Source organism: Microcaecilia unicolor, chromosome 3 (assembly GCF_901765095.1).
Source record: "Microcaecilia unicolor chromosome 3, aMicUni1.1, whole genome shotgun sequence".
Taxonomy (NCBI): domain Eukaryota; kingdom Metazoa; phylum Chordata; class Amphibia; order Gymnophiona; family Siphonopidae; genus Microcaecilia; species Microcaecilia unicolor.
In genome coordinates this window covers 228,585,417-228,603,394 of record NC_044033.1, presented here as the reverse complement: position 1 = coordinate 228,603,394, position 17,978 = coordinate 228,585,417, and the positions used below count along the sequence as shown (strand labels likewise).

The window sequence follows — 17,978 nt, the reverse complement described above, 5'->3', positions numbered from 1 at the left end:
GCTGCTATCTACCCGACTAAGTGAGAGTAAATGAAATGAATCCATATGGAGGGGCAGAGCCCTTTGCACACCTTTGTCAGTCTCCCTCCTCCTCCTCCTCCCTCCCCGTGATGTTATCATGTTATCATGGGTTGGGTTTTTGTTTGCATTCACCTAGTCGGGCATGATTTGCCTTGTGCTTTGGGAACTTGGGGTTTAAAGGAGGAATTGTAGGTTAGTGATAGGCAGAATGAAAATATACAGAAGCAAACTATCAACTAATCTCCATACTCTTTTCCCCCTAGTTTTAAAACTTTAACTTTGTACCACAGCATTAACAGCCTCTTGCAGGCACTGCAGGACCTAGTTTAGACCTCATCCCTCCCACCCCTGGCACAACTTTTCATTTATAGTCAGTTATTGTAATTAGGATAACAAGCAAGGAGTGTTTTTACAGAGTTTTAATTACATTGCATTACTTCCAAAGAAGAAAAGACTAAATAAATCATACAATATACCATATAAACTAAAGATATTTTTATAATAGGCTAATATCCTTAATACCTTAGCAAGTTTTAAATTTTTGAAAAATTCAAAAATACTAAGATAAAGTCAGCAGTCCAGTAGGGAGAGGGGTGCTATCCAGTCTTTTGCACTGAGTATCACAGGTATGATTGTCTCCTAGTTGGTGAGCAGTTATATATGTGTGCCTGATGCAAAGAGCTCCTAGCTCTCAGAGAATGGGTCCATTCTCTTGAGGCTAGAGTAGCAGATTTGGTGGAGCTGAGGGAGACAGAGAGGTACATAGAGGAGACCTACAGGGATGTTGTAGATAAATCCCACCTCCAGTCTGGCAGCCCCTGTGCTGTCTTGGAAGAGGGAGGTCTCCTAGAAAGAGAGCATCACCCTGATGAAGTAGGAAGTACTCCTGTAGCCAGGACCTGCCCACCAGGGGATGTACTATCCTCTTGCACTGAGGATATGTCTCCAAGGACTTCTGCCCTGGAGGAAAGGGTTAGGACAGCTATTGTAGTTGGTGATTCGATCATTACGCATATAGATAGTTAGGTGGCTGGTGGACATGAGGACTGCCTGGTGACTTGCCTGCCTAGTGCGAAGGTGGCGGACCTCGCACATCACACAGACAGGATCTTAGATAGTGCTGGAGCGGAGCTGGCTGTCATGGTACATGTAGGTACCAGTGACATAGGAAAATGTGGGAGGGAGGTTGTGGAAGCTAAATTTAAGCTCTTAGGTAGAAAGCTGAAGTTCAGCTCCTCCAGGGTCACATTTTCAGAGGTGCTTCCCGTTCCACGCAGAGGATCCAAAAGGCAGGCAGAGCACTGAAGTCTCAATGCGTTGTTGAGACGATGGTGCAAGGATGAGGGATTTAGATTTGTTAGGAAATGGGTGACATTCTGGGAACCAGGTTGCTGGCGCTAACTTTTAAAAAGGAGATAGAGCAGCTTTTAAACTAGAATGGGGGGGGGGGGGGGGGGAAGCCGACAGTCGCCCAGGAGCTCATGGTTCGGCATGGAGTATCCTTGAAGGATACTTTTGAAATAGGACATTTATGGAATCCCAGTAGAGAGGTTTCAACAATGCTGAAAGTAAGCCAGGTGTACTTAATGAGAGAGTAGGATAAAGGTTGTACATTATCCCCTTCAACTTCTAAGCAGCTTGTAGATCAAAGGAAAAAACTCAATTTGAAGTGCCTGTATACAAATGCTAGAAGCCTAAAAGATGGGAAAGTTAGAACATATAGTAGTAAATGATGAGGTAGATATAATAGGTATCTCAGAGACATGGTGGAAAAAGGACGATCAATGGGACACTGTATTAACGATAGAGAGGATCAAATTGGAGAGGGGGTTGCACTATATGTTAAAGAGGGAATTGAGTCAAATAAAATAAGCATTTGACATGACACAGATAGAAGTGTGGAATCACTATGGATAGAAATTCCATGTGTTTGTTTGTTTATTTATTTATTCATTCATTTTAACATTGGGTTTACAAAGATAAATATCTTTGAGGTAATATTACAGAGCACAGGAAACATATTTATAAACAGGTAATATGCTAAACAAATAGATCAATTTAACTCCTGGCTATAATTAGTCCACAAATAAAGATCCAAGATGTCCTACACCTTAACCAAGAGGAGTTGGTGTTAAATCAAAAAATAATAAAACAAACATTTGGCTTCTCATATAACATAAGCCCAATTACTATAAGGATTGTCCAGTTTGCCTCCTGGCCTTTATAAAATCAGAAAGTTGTTCAACCTCATAAAAGATATATTTCTTATCCTTGTATAATACCAAACACTTGCATGGGAAACGCAATTGAAATTTTGCTTGCAACAAAATCACATCCTGACTTAATTCCAAAAACTTCTTTCTACGCAATTGTGTCCACTTAGATACGTCAGGAAAAATAAGAATTCTCCCTCCTAAGAAGTCTATTTTTGTTCTCTGAAAATAGAGTTTCAACAAGGCTTCCTTATCTTGGAGGAAGACAAACTTCACAATTAATGTAGATCTCTTTTTTTCCTCTTCAATGGATTGTTCTAGAAAGGTAGTTAAGTCCAAGCCCTCTGCTTGATCTTTTGGTTGATCTTGAATTTCTTGAGTTTCTTGCTCATATTCTTGTGACTTTTCCTGCTTTTATTGGCAGATAATAAATTTTATGAACAGGAGGATACATCTGTTCAGAGTATTTAAACTCCTCTCTCAAGAATTTAAAGAACATCTCTTTCAGTGATATTAAGTAATTTAAAGGGAAATTCAAAATTCTTAGATTTTGATTTCTCAAAGAATTTTCTAGATTTTCAATTTTTCTCATAGTTAGCAACTTATCTCCAAGTAGTTGGGTTTGGACTTCATTTAATTTTCTCAACTCTCCATCCATTTTCATTTGTTTAACTGAGATAGTTTCTAGTTCAGTTTTCACAGATTTTACTTGTGTGGAATTATTCAGGGATACAGAAATAAAGGATAAACAGACCTTATGGAGGCTTTCCAGCACAGGCCAAATAGTCTCCAGCAATATTTCGGCTGATCTTATCAGAGGCTGTGTCCCCGCCAGTAATAAGTTTGTTTCAGCTTGTGTCACAGAAAGATCTTGCATCGGGACCGTCTCTTTCGCCTGTATATGCTGGGCTTCCTCCATTTTCCCCCGCGCCTTTATGATCTCTTCTGGAGTCTGCCTCTCCTTCGGAGATTTAGACATCTCCTTCTCCGGCACTAATACTCCGGTCGGCTGCGGAAACGGAGGAGTCAAAGGGCCTGCAGGGCTGAGTGAAAAATCACTCTCCAAGCCGGTACTCTCCCCAGTACCGGCAGCGGATGCGCCCGTCGGAGTAGAAGCCAGGAACGTTGAGATAGATGTTTGGCGAAGAGAAGGGGTTTCCACCTTGGGAGGAAGAGGTCCCCTCGGTTTCCCCTTTCTCTTCGGCATTCCGCAAATGTAGAGAATTAAAGTTTATCAAAAACAGGTTAAAACAGGAAAAAGTTTACACTCTGTTTGAGGAGCTATACTCTCAGCGTCGTATCCGGTGGCCATCTTGGATCCAGAAATTCCATGTGTGAAGGGAAGGATTATTCTTGTAGGGCAGTATTACTGTCCGCCAGGACACAACGAACAGACGGATGAAGAAATGTCTACACAGATTAGGAAAGCTGGCAAACTGGGCAACAGTATAATAATGGGTGATTTCAGTTACCCCAATATTGACTGAATAAATGTTACATCAGGGAGTGCCAGGGAGATAAAATTTCTAGATGTAATAAACAACTGCTTCTTGGAGTAGCTGGTCCAGGAACCGACGAGAGGGGGAGCCATTTTGGATCTGGTTCTTTGTGGCATGCAGGGTATAGTGTGAGAGATGGCGGTGTTGGGTTCCCTGGAAAACAGTGATGATAACATGATCAAGTTTGAGCTACTATCTGGGATGAAACGGCAAAGGAAATCTACTGTAGCTGCATTTAATTTTTGAAAGGGCGACTATGGCTGCAAAAGTTAGGACACTAACCAGCTTATTTTCGAAAGAGAAAGCCGCCCATATTTCGACCCAAATCGGGAGATGGGCGCCTTTCTCCTGTGGGCGCCCAAATCGGTATAATCGAAAGCCGATTTTGGGCGTCTCCAACTGCAATCTGTCACGGAAACGGACAAAGTTGATGGGGGTGTGTCAGAGGCGTGGTGAAGGCGGGACTGGGGCATGTTTATTGGCCGAGGAGAGATGGGCGTCTTCGGCTGATAATCGGAAAAAAAAATAGGCGGCAGTATCGAGACTTTAGGGCACTTTTTTTGGACCCTTTTTTTTTCATGAGCAAGTCCCAAAAAATTGCCCTAAATGACTATGAGGCTCATTTTCAAAGCACTTAGCCTCCCAAAGTTCCATAGAAACCTATGGAACTTAGCCTCCCAAAGTGCTTTGAAAATATGCCTCCATATGACCACCGGAGGGAATCAGGGATGACCTTCCCTGACTCCCCCAGTGGTCACTAACCCCCTCCCACCAAAAATAGAGAACTTTAAAAAAAAACTGGCCACTTCTGGATTGCAAGACCAGTGCTTTAACCACTAGGCCACTCCTCCACTCCTACATTCCAGTCCACTCCCTTGAAATTTGACTGTCCCTGTAGGGGGGGGGGCAGTATGCAGGTCCCGGGGGGGGGGGGGGTGGTATGTGTGTCAGAGGAGGCATAATGAAGGCGTGGACGTCCTTCTTTCAAACATTTTGGACGTCCTGAACTGCCTCCCCCCCCCCACAGGGACAGCCAAATTTCAGAGGAGTGGCCTAGTGGTTAGAGCACTGATCTTGTAGTCCAGAGATGGCCAGTTCAAATCCCACTGCAACTACTTGTGATCCAAAATCCAAATAAATAAAGGGGTGTCAGAGGCATAGCAGGCATGGACATCCCTCTCACAGAAACATCAGATTTTGGACGTCCTCAACTGCCGTTGCAGGGATGGAGGCATAGCAAAGGAAGTCCTTTACCCATACTCTAAAAAAAAAAAAAAAATGTGTCCCTGACAAGCACTTGGATGTTTTCACCTGGGCTTGTACTTTTCTAAGGTTGTAGATGGCAATTTATTTAAGGTTGTAGACAGCTATTAAATACACTGCTTGTCTGCATGTAGGAAGCTGTCTTTGGCTGCTCTGCACTGGCTTCCGCTCCTTAGGAAGGAAATCATGTGCAAATGAGCTAACAGCGAGCAGCTCATTTGTATGCAATTTCCTTCATTCATGCCCGTTCCTTTCTGAATTGCTAAGGGATCGGTAAGGGAAGAGCTTTTTCCGTTCAGTTAGTGCATCAGTTAGTCCACTGCAGTGCCCCCTAGGGTGCTCGGTTGGTATCCTGGCATGTCAGAGGGAACAGTGCACTATGAATGCTGGCTCCTCCCATAACCAAATGACTTGGATTTGGTCGTTTTTGAGATGGGCGTCCTCGCTTTCCATTATGGCCAAAAACTGGGGATGACCATCTCTAAAGTCGACCTAAATGTTGAGATTTGGGCATCCCTGACCGTATTATTGAAACGAAAGATGGACACCCATCTTGTTTCGATAATATGGGTTTCCCAGCCCCTTTGCCAGGATGTCCTTAGAGATGGGCGTCCCCATTCGATTATCCCCCCTCCACGCGTCTAAATGGTAGATGAAATTTAATGTTGACAAATGCAAGGTGATGCACATTGGAAAGAATAATCCGAATCATAGTTACCTGATGCTAGGGTCCACCTTGGGGGGGGGGGGGGGGGGGGGGGGTCAGCGCTCAAGAAAACAATCTGGGTGTTGTAGATAATACTCTGAAATCTTCTGCTTAGTGTGTGACTTTTTAGGAAAGGAATGGTGAATAAGACCGAAAACACTATAATGCCGTTGTATCACTCCTTGGTGCATCCGCACCTTGAGTATTGCATTCAATTCTGGTCGCCATATCTCAAAAAAGATATAGTAGAATTAGAAAAGGTTCAAAGAAGAGCGACCAAAATGATAAATGAGATGGAACTCCTCTCGTATGTTGAAAGACTAAAGAGGTTAGGGCTCTTCAACTTAGAAAAGAGACGGATGAGGGGAGATATGATTGAGGTCTACAAAATCCTGAGTTGTGTAGAACGAGTAGAAGTAAATCAATTTTTTACTCGTTCAAAAAGTACAAAGACTAGGGGACACTCAAGGAAGTTACATGGAAATACTTTTAAAACAAATAGGAGGAAATATTTTTTCACCCAGCGAATAGTTAAGCGGTTATCGTTTCTGGGTTTAAAAAAGGTTTGGACAAGTTCCTGGAAGAAAAGTCCATAGTCTGCTATTGAGGCAGACATGGGAAGCAACAGCTTGCCCTGGGATTTGTAGTATGGAGTGGTGCCATGATTTGGGTTTCTGCCAGGTACTTGTGACCTGGCTTTGTCACTGTTTGAAAAACAGGGTACTAGGCTAGATGGACCACTGGTCTGACCCAGTATAGCTACTCTTATGTTCTTATGTTCTAGTGACCAGAGACTGCAACCTACAATTAGAAAAATTAAATGGCTAGACAACAAAAGTAGAAAAAATAATTTTATTTTTAAATTTAAGGTAAATAATGTGAAATGTTAGTGTACATTAAAGTTAATAATTAAAAATTAAACAAAAAAAACAGAAAATAAAGTGATTCCTTTTTACTGGACTAAATACATTTTTTGACTAACTTTCAGAGGCCAAAATCTAAATTCCTCAAGTAAGTAAATTATCCTGACCTGAGGAAGGAGGTTTTGGCCTCTGAAAGCTAATCGGAGGCCTACATTGAGCCTACAACTAGTGGGAAAATGTGGGGTATAAATGTGTTAAAATAAATAATCAAAAAATATAATAAAGTAGTCCATTAAAAAGGTATCTTATTTTCTCTTGAAGTTTTATTTTTTTTGTATTAATTTTTAATTTCATGAGTGGAATGTGTTTGTTTTTGTTTACTTTTGCTGTCTTTATATTTTGCACAGTAGAGAATGAAATACATTACTGTTTCTAGTTCTCCGGTGTCATATAGTATGCAGAGCCCAGCTTCTTGGGGGTTTAGCTTAATTTTTGTCTACATATGTCTATATTTAGCTTGTGGGTACTTATCCCATTCTTGGTGGTGGTCTGTCTGTGTGAAGGAGGCCAGTTATTCTGATAGCATTGAATGTCTGTGTAGAATCAATCTGTAGTAATCCAGTTTGTTTAGTCGGTATATTAATGTTCTTTTGTCCACTGATTTGTTTACAGCTCTATCTTTTCCTTGATAAACCTTTGTTATTTGACTCTTAGAAGTAAGTGCTATGATGGTACTGTAGATTTGACTTATAGGTCCTGAGTGACTTTTAATATTTTGTATTACTTTACAATATGCCTAATACTAGATTTTGGATTTGGATTTAGTTCATGCCAGTGTGAGTTACATTCAGGTACACTGAGGCCCTTTTACTAAGCCATGTGGGTGCCTACCGCGTGGCCCTTGCAGAAATTTCATTTTCGACGCGCGTCCACTACGTGCTCTGGAAAATATTTTTATTTTCTGGCGTGCGGGCGGTAATCGGGCAAAAATAAAAAAAGGCATTTTTTACGTGTGCGCTGAAAAATGATTCTGTCTACATTACCGCAGGTTATTTTTCAGCATGCCTTTGTAAAAGGGCTTCTATGTATTTTTTTGGAGGATTTATAACTGGTTTGTACCTGAGACAATGATGGGTGAAATGACTTGTCCAAGATCTCAAGGAGCAGCAGTTGGATTTGAACTCTGGTTTTTAGCCTGCTGCTCTAACCATTATGTACGGCTAATTCATGTTTGGTAACTAAGCAATTAACTAAAGGGCAGCAGATCTGAAACCTGGCATGGCATAGGGAAGGTGGGAAGTGCTGGGTAAAGAGGGAGGAAGGGAGAAAGAGCTATGCTTTGGCGAAGAGAATAGGGGAAGGTACTGGTGTCAGGCCTAGGGAAGGGGGACAGAGAAAATGTGCTCTCCCTTTGCAAATTCATGTGACTGTGAGAGGGGGCATACTGAGAGAAATTTCCCATTGTTGGCTAATTTCAATTTAAAGAATAATAAATATAGATAGATATACTGGCTTCCTATTCAGTCTTTTAATTGTCTTTTTTAAATTTTTGGAATAACCATAATGAATATGTATGAGATATATATATATGCAAATGATATGCTATTTAGATTTTAGCAAAGCCTTTGACACTGTTCCCCATAGACAACAAAAAAATAAACTGAGTGCCCTCTTGTTGCATCCCTACCTTGTTATTCTGGCAGTGGCCATATTGGCAGGATCATCTGAGCAGCAACCATTTTGGGAAGATCATCTGAGGGGCAGCCATCTTGGAAGGATCATTTGAGGAGCAGCCATCTTAGGTAGCTCATCAAGGAGGCAGCCATCTTGAATGTCTTTTGGGCGTGCCCTATGAGATCTCTCGCCTCTCAGCTGAGACCAGGATCCTCTGATTGGAGGCCTATTTAAGAGCTGGCCTGGGACACCATCTTTGCTTCAGCTTCTATCTTGTTAGAGGTTTGGTGCTCGTATCGTGTGCTTCACTTCTACTCGTCTGCTTTACCTGCCTGACCTCTGGACCGTTCCTGACTACTTGCTGTTTTGCTGCCTGCCTTGACCTTAGGACCGGACCTGATTACCTGCTGTGTTGCTGCCTGCCTCGACCTTTGGACCGGACCTGATTACCCGCTGTGTTGCTGCCTGCCTTGACCCTTGGACCATACCTGTTCACCCACTGTAGTGCTGCCTGCCTTGATCTCTGGACTGTACTTGCCTACCCGCCAAGTTACGCCCGCTGTTACCACTAGCCAGGTCAGTGGCTGCCCAACCCCGTCCAGATCCCGAAGTTCTGGTGGCCACCTGCACCTGGGGGCTCAACTCCTGGGGAACGGTGGTCGCTTCCCAGGTGAAGCTAGGGGTTGTCCAGCTGCCTCACCGAGCGCGGCGCTGCTCTTCATCCACCGTGCTCAGTCGTGGCACAAGGGCTGACTACCCAGTCCTAACACCTCGTTATGAGCCATAAAGTGACTGACTGGGTTAGGAACTGGTTGGGTGGGAGCGCACTATGAGGAAAAGGATGTTATCAGTGGAGTGCCACAAGGGTTTGGTTCTTGAGCCAGTTCTTTTTAGCACTTTTGTAAGCAATATTGCCCTGCCCTTTGCCCCCCCCCCCCCCCTAAATGAAGCAGTTAAACTATGCCATGGTCCGTGGAGTAAACTGACATAAATCTGAGGTATGTTGTGCCCAATGAGTAGGTCCTGTACTCAGTTGTTTCCATCCCAAACACTCCATAGTCTGGAGAAAACCAGCAGAAGAAAACATGGCTAGATTGATCACGGCTTGCTGTTATACTGTATTCAGGAAACAGACTTGAAAGGAACAGCAATAAACAGGTTTTTATCTGATTTCTCTTTCTGTTCTTTTCAGGTTCATTATGACAGCTCTTGTTTTTTTTTTAGTTAAAATCTTTTTATTATGTTTTCAAAGTGAATGGACTGTGTTGGCATTACTACAGTGTCACGGGGTAAACTGTTAGTTTTCTGTGAATATCAAAATGGTTTGAGTATATATAAGACACTGGTTGCCTTGAGCCTTTATATATCCATACATAGAATGTCAATGTGATTACAAATCCTATTTTAAATATGTATCGAAAGGTTTCCATGTCTAAAGAATGGCCTGTAGGTTATTTGTTTTTTCAGCAGATTTTAATTCAAATTTTGATACCAAACCTAATGTGTTCCACCAGAATGTAGCATCTAACATGTTTGCATTTTTCCACTTGCCTAGAAACATTTTCTCTTTTCTTTCGATAATATGGTTGGGGCCGGCCAAATGCCTAGGATTTGGGCGGATTTGAGATGGCCGGCCTCGGTTTTCGGCGATAATGGAAACCGAAGGCGGCCATCTCAAAAACGAACAAATCCAAGGCGTTTGGTCATGGGAGGGGCCAGGATTCGTAGTGCACTGGTCCCCCTCACATGCCAGGACACCAACCGGGCACCCTAGGGGGCACTTTTAAAAATAAAAACAAAACATTAAAATGCCTCCCAGGTGCATAGCTCCCTTACCTTGGGTGCTGAGCCCCCCAAATCCTCCCCAAAACCCACTCCCCACAACTCTACACCATTACCATAGCACTTATGGGTGAAGGGGGGCACCTACATGTGGGTACAGTGGGTTTTGGGGGGGGTTTGGAGGGCTCCCATTTACCACCACAAGTGCAACAGGTAGGGGGGGAGGGGTTGGGCCTGGGTCCACCTGCCTGAAGTGCACTGCACCCACTAAAAACTGCTCCAGGGACCTGCATACTGCTGTCATGAAGCTGGGTATGACATTTGAGGCTGGCATACAGGCTGGAAAAAAAAGTTTTTAAAGTTGTTTTTTTTTTTGGTGGGAGGGGGTTAGTGACCACTGGGTGAGTCAGGGGAGGTCATCCCCGATTCCCTCCGGTGGTCATCTGGGCAGTTTGGGCAGTTTTTTGGGACTTAGTTGTGAAAAAAAAGGGTCCAAAAAAGCGGACCAAATTTTCCCTACAGCCGCCCTTCTTTTTTCCATTATCGGCCGAGGACGGCCATCTCTTAAGCACGCCCCGGCACGCCCCTGTCCCGCCTTCACTACCCTTCCAGCTGTCATATTTGTGACTTTTTTCTTGGTTTGTGCTCCTCTCGCCCTCTGGTGGCCAGAACCGTTGGCTGACATAGACTTTCCAGACTCTTTTCAGTCCGGTCCAGATATTTTAGCCCTCCAGTCTTGCTTGGAAGTTTGGCAGCTAGCCTCACCCTTAGCTGCTGATGGGCTTATTAGCCACCTGGAAACTTCCTGCTTTGCCTTTGCAACGCCAAAGGTCGCGGTCAGTGTTTGTGCTGTAGGAGCACTTCTGATTTGCTTGAGCTTCCCTGCTTTTCCCTGTTGGCTTCCCTGCCTTTCCCTTTTGGTGCTTAGAAGCACTTCTGTCTGTGCTGTAGGAGCACTTCTGTCTGGTTGGTGCTGTTAGGAACACTTCGGCCTTGTTTTGGTTCATGTCTGTATGCCTTGTCTTGTTCCCTCTAGTGTTTGTCTGCCTTGCCTGTCTTGTGTTGGTTCTCTAATTCCCTCTGCCTTACCATGAGTTCCTGTTTTGTGCAAGCTTGTATGATATTTCATTGTCTGAAGAAGTACACTCAGTCCTGATTCTGGGTCCTTGTTTTGCCAAGCTTGTTTTAGAGTCCCAGTCCCTGTGTTTTCCTGTATACGGTAAGTCCTGCCGGCCGCCTGAATCCAGGGGCTCAACTTCTGGGGGACGGTGGCTAAGTGCAGGTGAAGTGGTGTTCCAGTCCTATGTTCCTGTCTGATAGTTCTAGTCCTGTGTGTTCCTGCTTTGCAGCTCCTGTCCTGTGTGTTGTGTTAGCCCAGTCCTGGTCGGGGGGGGGGGGGGGGGGGTCTTGCCTGCTGCTGCTGCTCAACGGCGGTAGCCCAAAGGCTCACATACCTCTAGTATCCGAGATCCTGACACCGACACGCTCCTGGGAACTTTGTTCGTCTCCGCAACGGACTGCGGTTGGGGGCGCCCAAAATCGGCTTTCGATTATACCGATTCGGGCGCCCATGGGAGAAGGGCGGCCATCTCCTGATTTGGGTCGGAATATGGCCACTCTTCTCTTTCGAAAATAAGCCTGTATGTACCGTAGAGGCATTCACCCATTCCAGTATGAACAAATACAAAGTGATATTGTGGTAGAATAAGGTTCATGTGTAACAGACGCATTAGGGAATCGTGGAGAGGAAGAGTTATTTTATATCCATTACGAGCTTTGGTTTCGTTGTGTTGCAGGTTTCAGGCATTTAACTTGGGTCGATAGGGTATGCCTTTTTGAACAGGTTAGTTTTTAGTGATTTCCAGAAGTTTAGGTGGTCGGTCATGCATTGTTTTCACGGATTTGGTAGTGCGTTCCATAGTTGTGTGCTTATGTATGAAAAGCTGGATGCATAAGCTGATTTGTATTTGAGTCCTTTGCAGCTTGGGTAGTGGAGATTTAGGCATGTTCGTGTGGATCCTGTTGTGTTTCTGGTTGGTAGGTCTATGAGGTCTGTAATGTATCCCGGGGCTTCGCCGTAGATAATTTTCTGAACCATGGTGCAGATTTTGAAAGCAATACGTTCTTTGATGGGGAGCCAATGCAGTTTTTCTTGGAGGGGTTTGGCGTTTTTTAATCGCGTTTTTCCAAATATAAGCCTGCCTGCCGTGTTTTGAGCGGTCTGAAGTTTCTTTATGATTTGTTCTTTGCAACCTGCATAAATTCCATTGCAATAGTCAGCATGGCTTAGTACCATTGATTGTATCAAGTTGCAAAATGTTTTCCTCGGGAAGAATGGTTTGACACGTTTGAGTTTCCACATTGAGTGGAACATTTTCTTTATTGTAGATTTCACTTGGTTCTCTAGTGTGAGGTTACGGTCGACTGAGATGCTGAGAATTTTCAGGCTGTATGAGATAGGGAGGATGTAATCTGGTATGTTTGTTTGTGGGTTTGTTCGTGTTGTATTGGGATGATAGGATTTAGTCCTATTTCAATCCTCCTTCTATCACAGTGGTCAGATCCTTCCTCAGCAAATATTCTCGTTTGCATTGTACTCTTGACACATGCTCCAGCTACATTCTCTCAAAAGCCCCCAACTTTTTCATCAATTAAGGAGAAGTGTGATATGTATTCCATTACTTGTTTACTTTCCAATCCCTCTATTACCTTCATGAACAGGGGTATTGAAGCCACCGGTCTGTAATTGGATGTTTTGTTCAATTTACCTAAAGGATTTTTAGAAATAGGAGTTAAAATTATATTTCCCTTCTCAATTGGAAAGGAGCCATTTTTTAACATAGCGCATATGTAATTATGCAGGATGTTGATGAAAAAGTTGGGGGCTTTTGAGAGAATGAGCTACGGCATGTGTCAAGAGTACAATGCGAGCGAGAATATTTGCTGAGGAAGGATCTGACCACTGTGGTAGAAGGAGGATTGAAATAGGACTAAATCCTATCAGTTTTATGCCTTTGTATTGATGTGTGATATTCAAGTAGTTGATGAAATTGCTACAAGCTAGTTAGACTTGTTCTAATTTTGGTAATTTTTTGCTCGAAGAATGTTGCTAGCTGCAGGGTAGATGGAACAAATTCACTTGATAGTTGGAGGTCTTTGGTATCAAGTAGATTATTAATTAAAGGGGTTGTTTTCTAAAGCTTAGCTCGCGTTATCTGCAGCGGGATCCTTAGGAATAAAATGGGCCCTACTGCAGATAACTCGAGCTAAGCTTTAGTAAACAGGGGAGTAAATTATAAAGTCTAGTTACAGATTTCTGACCCTCATCAATGAATTGTTTTGATTCTCATCAATGAATTCTTCATAATACAGTGCACTCCATTTAAGTGCACGTCGTATAAGCGCATGCTGTATTTAACTGCATGCCGTACTTTGGTCCCATTTTTGGCACCATCAATTTCTGTAGGGACAAACTTCGGTTTAGCACACCACTGATAAGTGCAAGATTCGCTTATATGCATGGTTCAAGACCGTTCCTCTGCAGGAAAGACTCCGCATTAACGCGCGCATGGAATATGGAAGTCGATTGGCATGTGACAACCAATGAGATTTCAAAATTACTGCCTTGTGGCGGAACTGTAAGACTTTAACACTGGCTGAACGAATAGAAGTTCTTAAAAATGTAGAAAACAAAGTCAAGCATCTATTGCTAAAGAATATGGTGTCAATCCCAGTCAAATTTCACGTGTCTTGAAGCAGAAAGACCAGCTTCTGGAAGACTGGAAAAACAACACAAATCCAGAACAGAAACAAAAACGGGTGGGAACAGCTGAGGAGGTAGAAGATGCTCTTCTTCGGTGGTTTTCTCGAGTCAGGAGCAGACAGTTTCCTGTCAGTGGTCCACTGCTTATGGAGAAAGCTAACCAGCTAGCTGAAAGTCTTGGACTAACTGAATTCAAAGCCACTGTTGGATTGTTGGAAAGATGGAAGGAGAGGAACAGCATAAAATTCAAGAAACAGCATGGTGAGAAACAAGACGCTGATGACTTTGGTGCTGAAAATTGGGTTGTTTCAGTTCTTCCTACCATCTTGAACCAGTTTGTACCTCATGACATTTTCAATGCTGACGAAAATGGTCTCTACTGGAGAGCGATTCCTGATGGAACACTTGCATTCAAACATGCCGAAACTACTGGAGATAAAACATCGACATACCGACTGACGATCCTCCTTTGCTGCAATATGGATGGGAGTGAGAAGTTGGAACCCTTCGTCATTGGAAAGAGCAAACTGCCCCGTTGCTTCAAGAAAGTTAAGCGACTTCCTGTGTCATACGAGGCTAACGCAAATTCATGGATGACTGGGGAAATTTGGAAGCAGTGGCTAAAGAAGTTAGACACTAGAATGCAGGCACAAAAGCGTGAGATTTTGCTGCTTTGTGATAATTGTTCTCCGAGGACAAGCAGGCTGCTTGTTCTCACGACTGGGCGACGTCCGCAGCAGCCCCCACCAACCGGAAGAAGCTTCGTGGGCGGTCCGCACGCAGGGCACGCCCACCGCGCATGCGCGGCCGTCTTCCCGCCCGTGCGTGACCGTTCCCGCCAGTCTTTTCTTTTCCGCGCCTGGAGAGAGACGTGTTCACCTCTCTCTCTTCCACAGCCCCGGAAAACCGTCGCGTTGTTCGCGAACCTTCGTTACTTTCGTTGTTATTCGTTGCGTGTTCCCAAAACTTTTTTTCTTCTGTTCAAAAAAAAAAAAAAAAAAGAACGCGCTGTATTTTCTCTCGTTTTCTAGCGGGGGCGTCGCGTTGCGGCCTTGTGGCCGCGCGGTCGAGTTGTTTTTCGAGGTGTGATTTTACCGCCACCATCGACGACTTTGATTTCGCCGACGCGATTTTTCCGTCGATGTCCTCGAAGGTCCCGAGTGGATTTAAGAAGTGTGGTCAGTGCGGCCGGCCTATCTCGCAGACCGACACTCACGCTTGGTGCCTCCAGTGCCTCGGACCGGAGCACGATACCAAGTCGTGTACTTTGTGTCTTGGTCTCCGGAAACGGACTCAAGTTGCGAGGCAAGTTCTTCGGGACCGTCTTTTTGGAACTTGCGCCGGCCCCTCGACGTCGACGGCATCGGTATCGACGGCTGGTTCTTCGGTACCGGTATCGATGTCCGCGAAATCGGCACCGATGGCATCGACCCCAGGAGCAGAGGTCCCGTCGGCCCGCCGGTCCTCCGGTGACGGTAGGGGTGAGAGGCCGCGTGGGCAATCGGCCCCGGTCACTCCCTCTGCTCATGGCCCTCGGGACCGAACCCTGTCTGACCCGGTCCCTCGAGACCAAGGGGGATCGACTTCCTCCTCCTCCATTCCACCTAGCGCCGATGACGGGCACCGCAAGAAACCAAAGAAGTACCGTCATCGGTCGCCATCGATGCACCCGGCCCCCAGCGCTGGAGAGGAGTCGACGCCGAGTAAGCGTCAGCGTCGAGAGGAAAGGTCCCCCTCGGTAGTGGAGGTACCGACGCGTCAGGGTCCCAGCACTTCGGTGCAGTCTCCTGGACCCGAGCAGCTTCCGGCACCGACGCCTCTACCGGCCCCCCCGTCTTTCCCGGCAGCGGGCCTGGACGAGTGCCTCCGAGCCATCCTTCCGGGGATCCTGGAAGGGCTGATGCGCCAGACTGTGCCGGTGCCGGGGGTGCTTGCGCCCTCGGCGCCGTTGACTGTGGCGCCGGCGAGCTCTAGCCCGGTGCCGAGGCCTTCGACACCGACGCCACTCGCGGCGCCGGTCTCGACCGCCACGCAGGTGGAGTCCCCGTCGACGTCGATGGAGGGAGCTTCGTCCCCACCGGCGCGGGAGTCCACCGCTCCACGACACCGAGGCCTCGGTGCCTCGACGTCGAGCCGGGCCCGGTTGAGGACTCAGCTGCATGAGCTTATGTCCGACACTGAGGAAGAGGCCTCGTGGGGGGAGGAGGAGGACCCCAGATATTTCTCCTCAGAGGAGTCTGTGGGCCTTCCCTCCGACCCCACGCCTTCACCAGAGAGGAAGCTCTCGCCTCCTGAGAGCCTCTCCTTTGCCTCCTTTGTCAGGGATATGTCTATATGCATTCCCTTCCCCGTGGTCTCTGTGGATGAGCCGAGGGCTGAGATGCTCGAGGTCCTCGATTATCTATCACCACCTAGAGAGTCCTCCACGGTGCCGTTGCACAATGTCCTCAAAGAGACACTGCTTCGGAACTGGATGAGACCATTATCTAATCCCACTATCCCCAAGAAAGCAGAGTCCCAATACAGAATCCACTCGGACCCAGAGTTAATGCAGCCCCAATTGCCTCATGACTCGGCGGTCGTGGATTCTGCTCTCAAGAGGGCACGGAGTTCGAGGGATACCGCCTCCGCGCCCCCGGGGTGGGAGTCTCGCACTCTGGACTCGTTTGGGAGGAAGGCCTACCAATCTTCCATGCTCGTGATCCGCATCCAGTCTTACCAGCTCTACACGAGCATCCACATGCGGAACAATGTGAAGCAACTGGCGGACCTGGTTGACAAGCTCCCGCCGGAGCAGTCCAGGCCTTTTCAGGAGGTGGTCAGGCAGCTGAAGGCGTGCAGAAAGTTCCTGTCCAGGGGTATATATGACACCTGTGACGTAGCATCTCGTGCTGCGGCCCAAGGTATAGTGATGCGCAGGCTCTCATGGCTGCGTGCCTCTGACCTGGACAACCGCACCCAGCAGAGACTGGCTGACGTCCCTTGCCGGGGGGATAATATTTTTGGTGAGAAGGTCGAGCAGCTGGTGGACCAACTGCATCAGCGGGAAACCGCCCTCGACAAGCTCTCCCACCGGGCGCCTTCAGCATCCACCTCAGCAGGTGGACGTTTTTCCCGGGCCCGGCAGGCTGCACCCTATGCTTTTACCAAGCGTAGGTACACCCAGCCGGCCCGAAGGCCTCGTCAGGCACAGGGACAGCCCCAGCGCGCTCGTTCTCGTCAACAGCGTGCGCCTAAGCAGCCCCCTGCGCCTTCACAGTAAAAGCCGGGGACGGGCTTTTGACTGGATCCATGGGAACATAGCCGCCCTCAAAGTGTCCGTACCGGACGATCTGCCGGTCGGAGGGAGGTTGAAATTTTTTCACCAAAGGTGGCCTCTCATAACCTCCGACCAGTGGGTTCTCCAAATAGTGCGGTGCGGATACGCCCTGAATTTGGCCTCCCTGCCACCAAATTGTCCTCCGGGAGCTCAATCCTTCAGCTCCCATCACAAGCAGGTACTTGCAGAGGAACTCTCCGCCCTTCTCAGCGCCAATGCGGTCGAGCTCGTACCACTCGGGCAGGAAGGGCAGGGATTCTATTCCAGGTACTTCCTTGTGGAAAAGAAAACAGGGGGGATGCGTCCCATCCTAGACCTGAGAGGCCTGAACAAATTCCTGGTCAAAGAAAAGTTCAGGATGCTTTCCTTGGGCACCCTTCTGCCAATGATTCAGAAAAACGATTGGCTATGTTCCCTGGATTTAAAGGACGCATACACTCACATCCCGATACTGCCAGCTCACAGACAGTATCTCAGATTCCGCCTGGGCGCACGGCACTTTCAGTATTGTGTGCTGCCCTTTGGGCTCGCCTCTGCCCCACGGGTGTTTACAAAGTGCCTCGTGGTGGTAGAGGCGTATCTACGCAAGCTGGGAGTGCACGTGTTCCCATATCTCGACGATTGGCTGGTCAAGAACACCTCGGAGGCAGGAGCCCTCCGGTCCATGCAGTGCACTATTCAACTCCTGGAGCTGCTGGGGTTTGTGATAAATTACCCAAAGTCCCATCTCCAGCCAACCCAGTCTCTGGAATTCATAGGAGCTCTGCTGAACACCCAGACGGCTCAGGCCTTCCTTCCCGAAGCGAGGGCCAACAACCTCCTGTCCCTGGCTTCGCAGACCAGAGTGTCTCAGCAGGTCACAGCTCGGCAGATGT

The 17,978-nt window shown here is 46.6% G+C and overlaps 1 protein-coding gene across 1 annotated transcript in view; it reads left to right on the top strand.

Moving 5' to 3' along the window:
- LOC115466349 (butyrophilin subfamily 1 member A1-like) overlaps positions 1-17,978 on the top strand; it is a 292,649-nt gene that overhangs the window by 115,023 nt on the left and 159,648 nt on the right. The window lies entirely within an intron of this gene.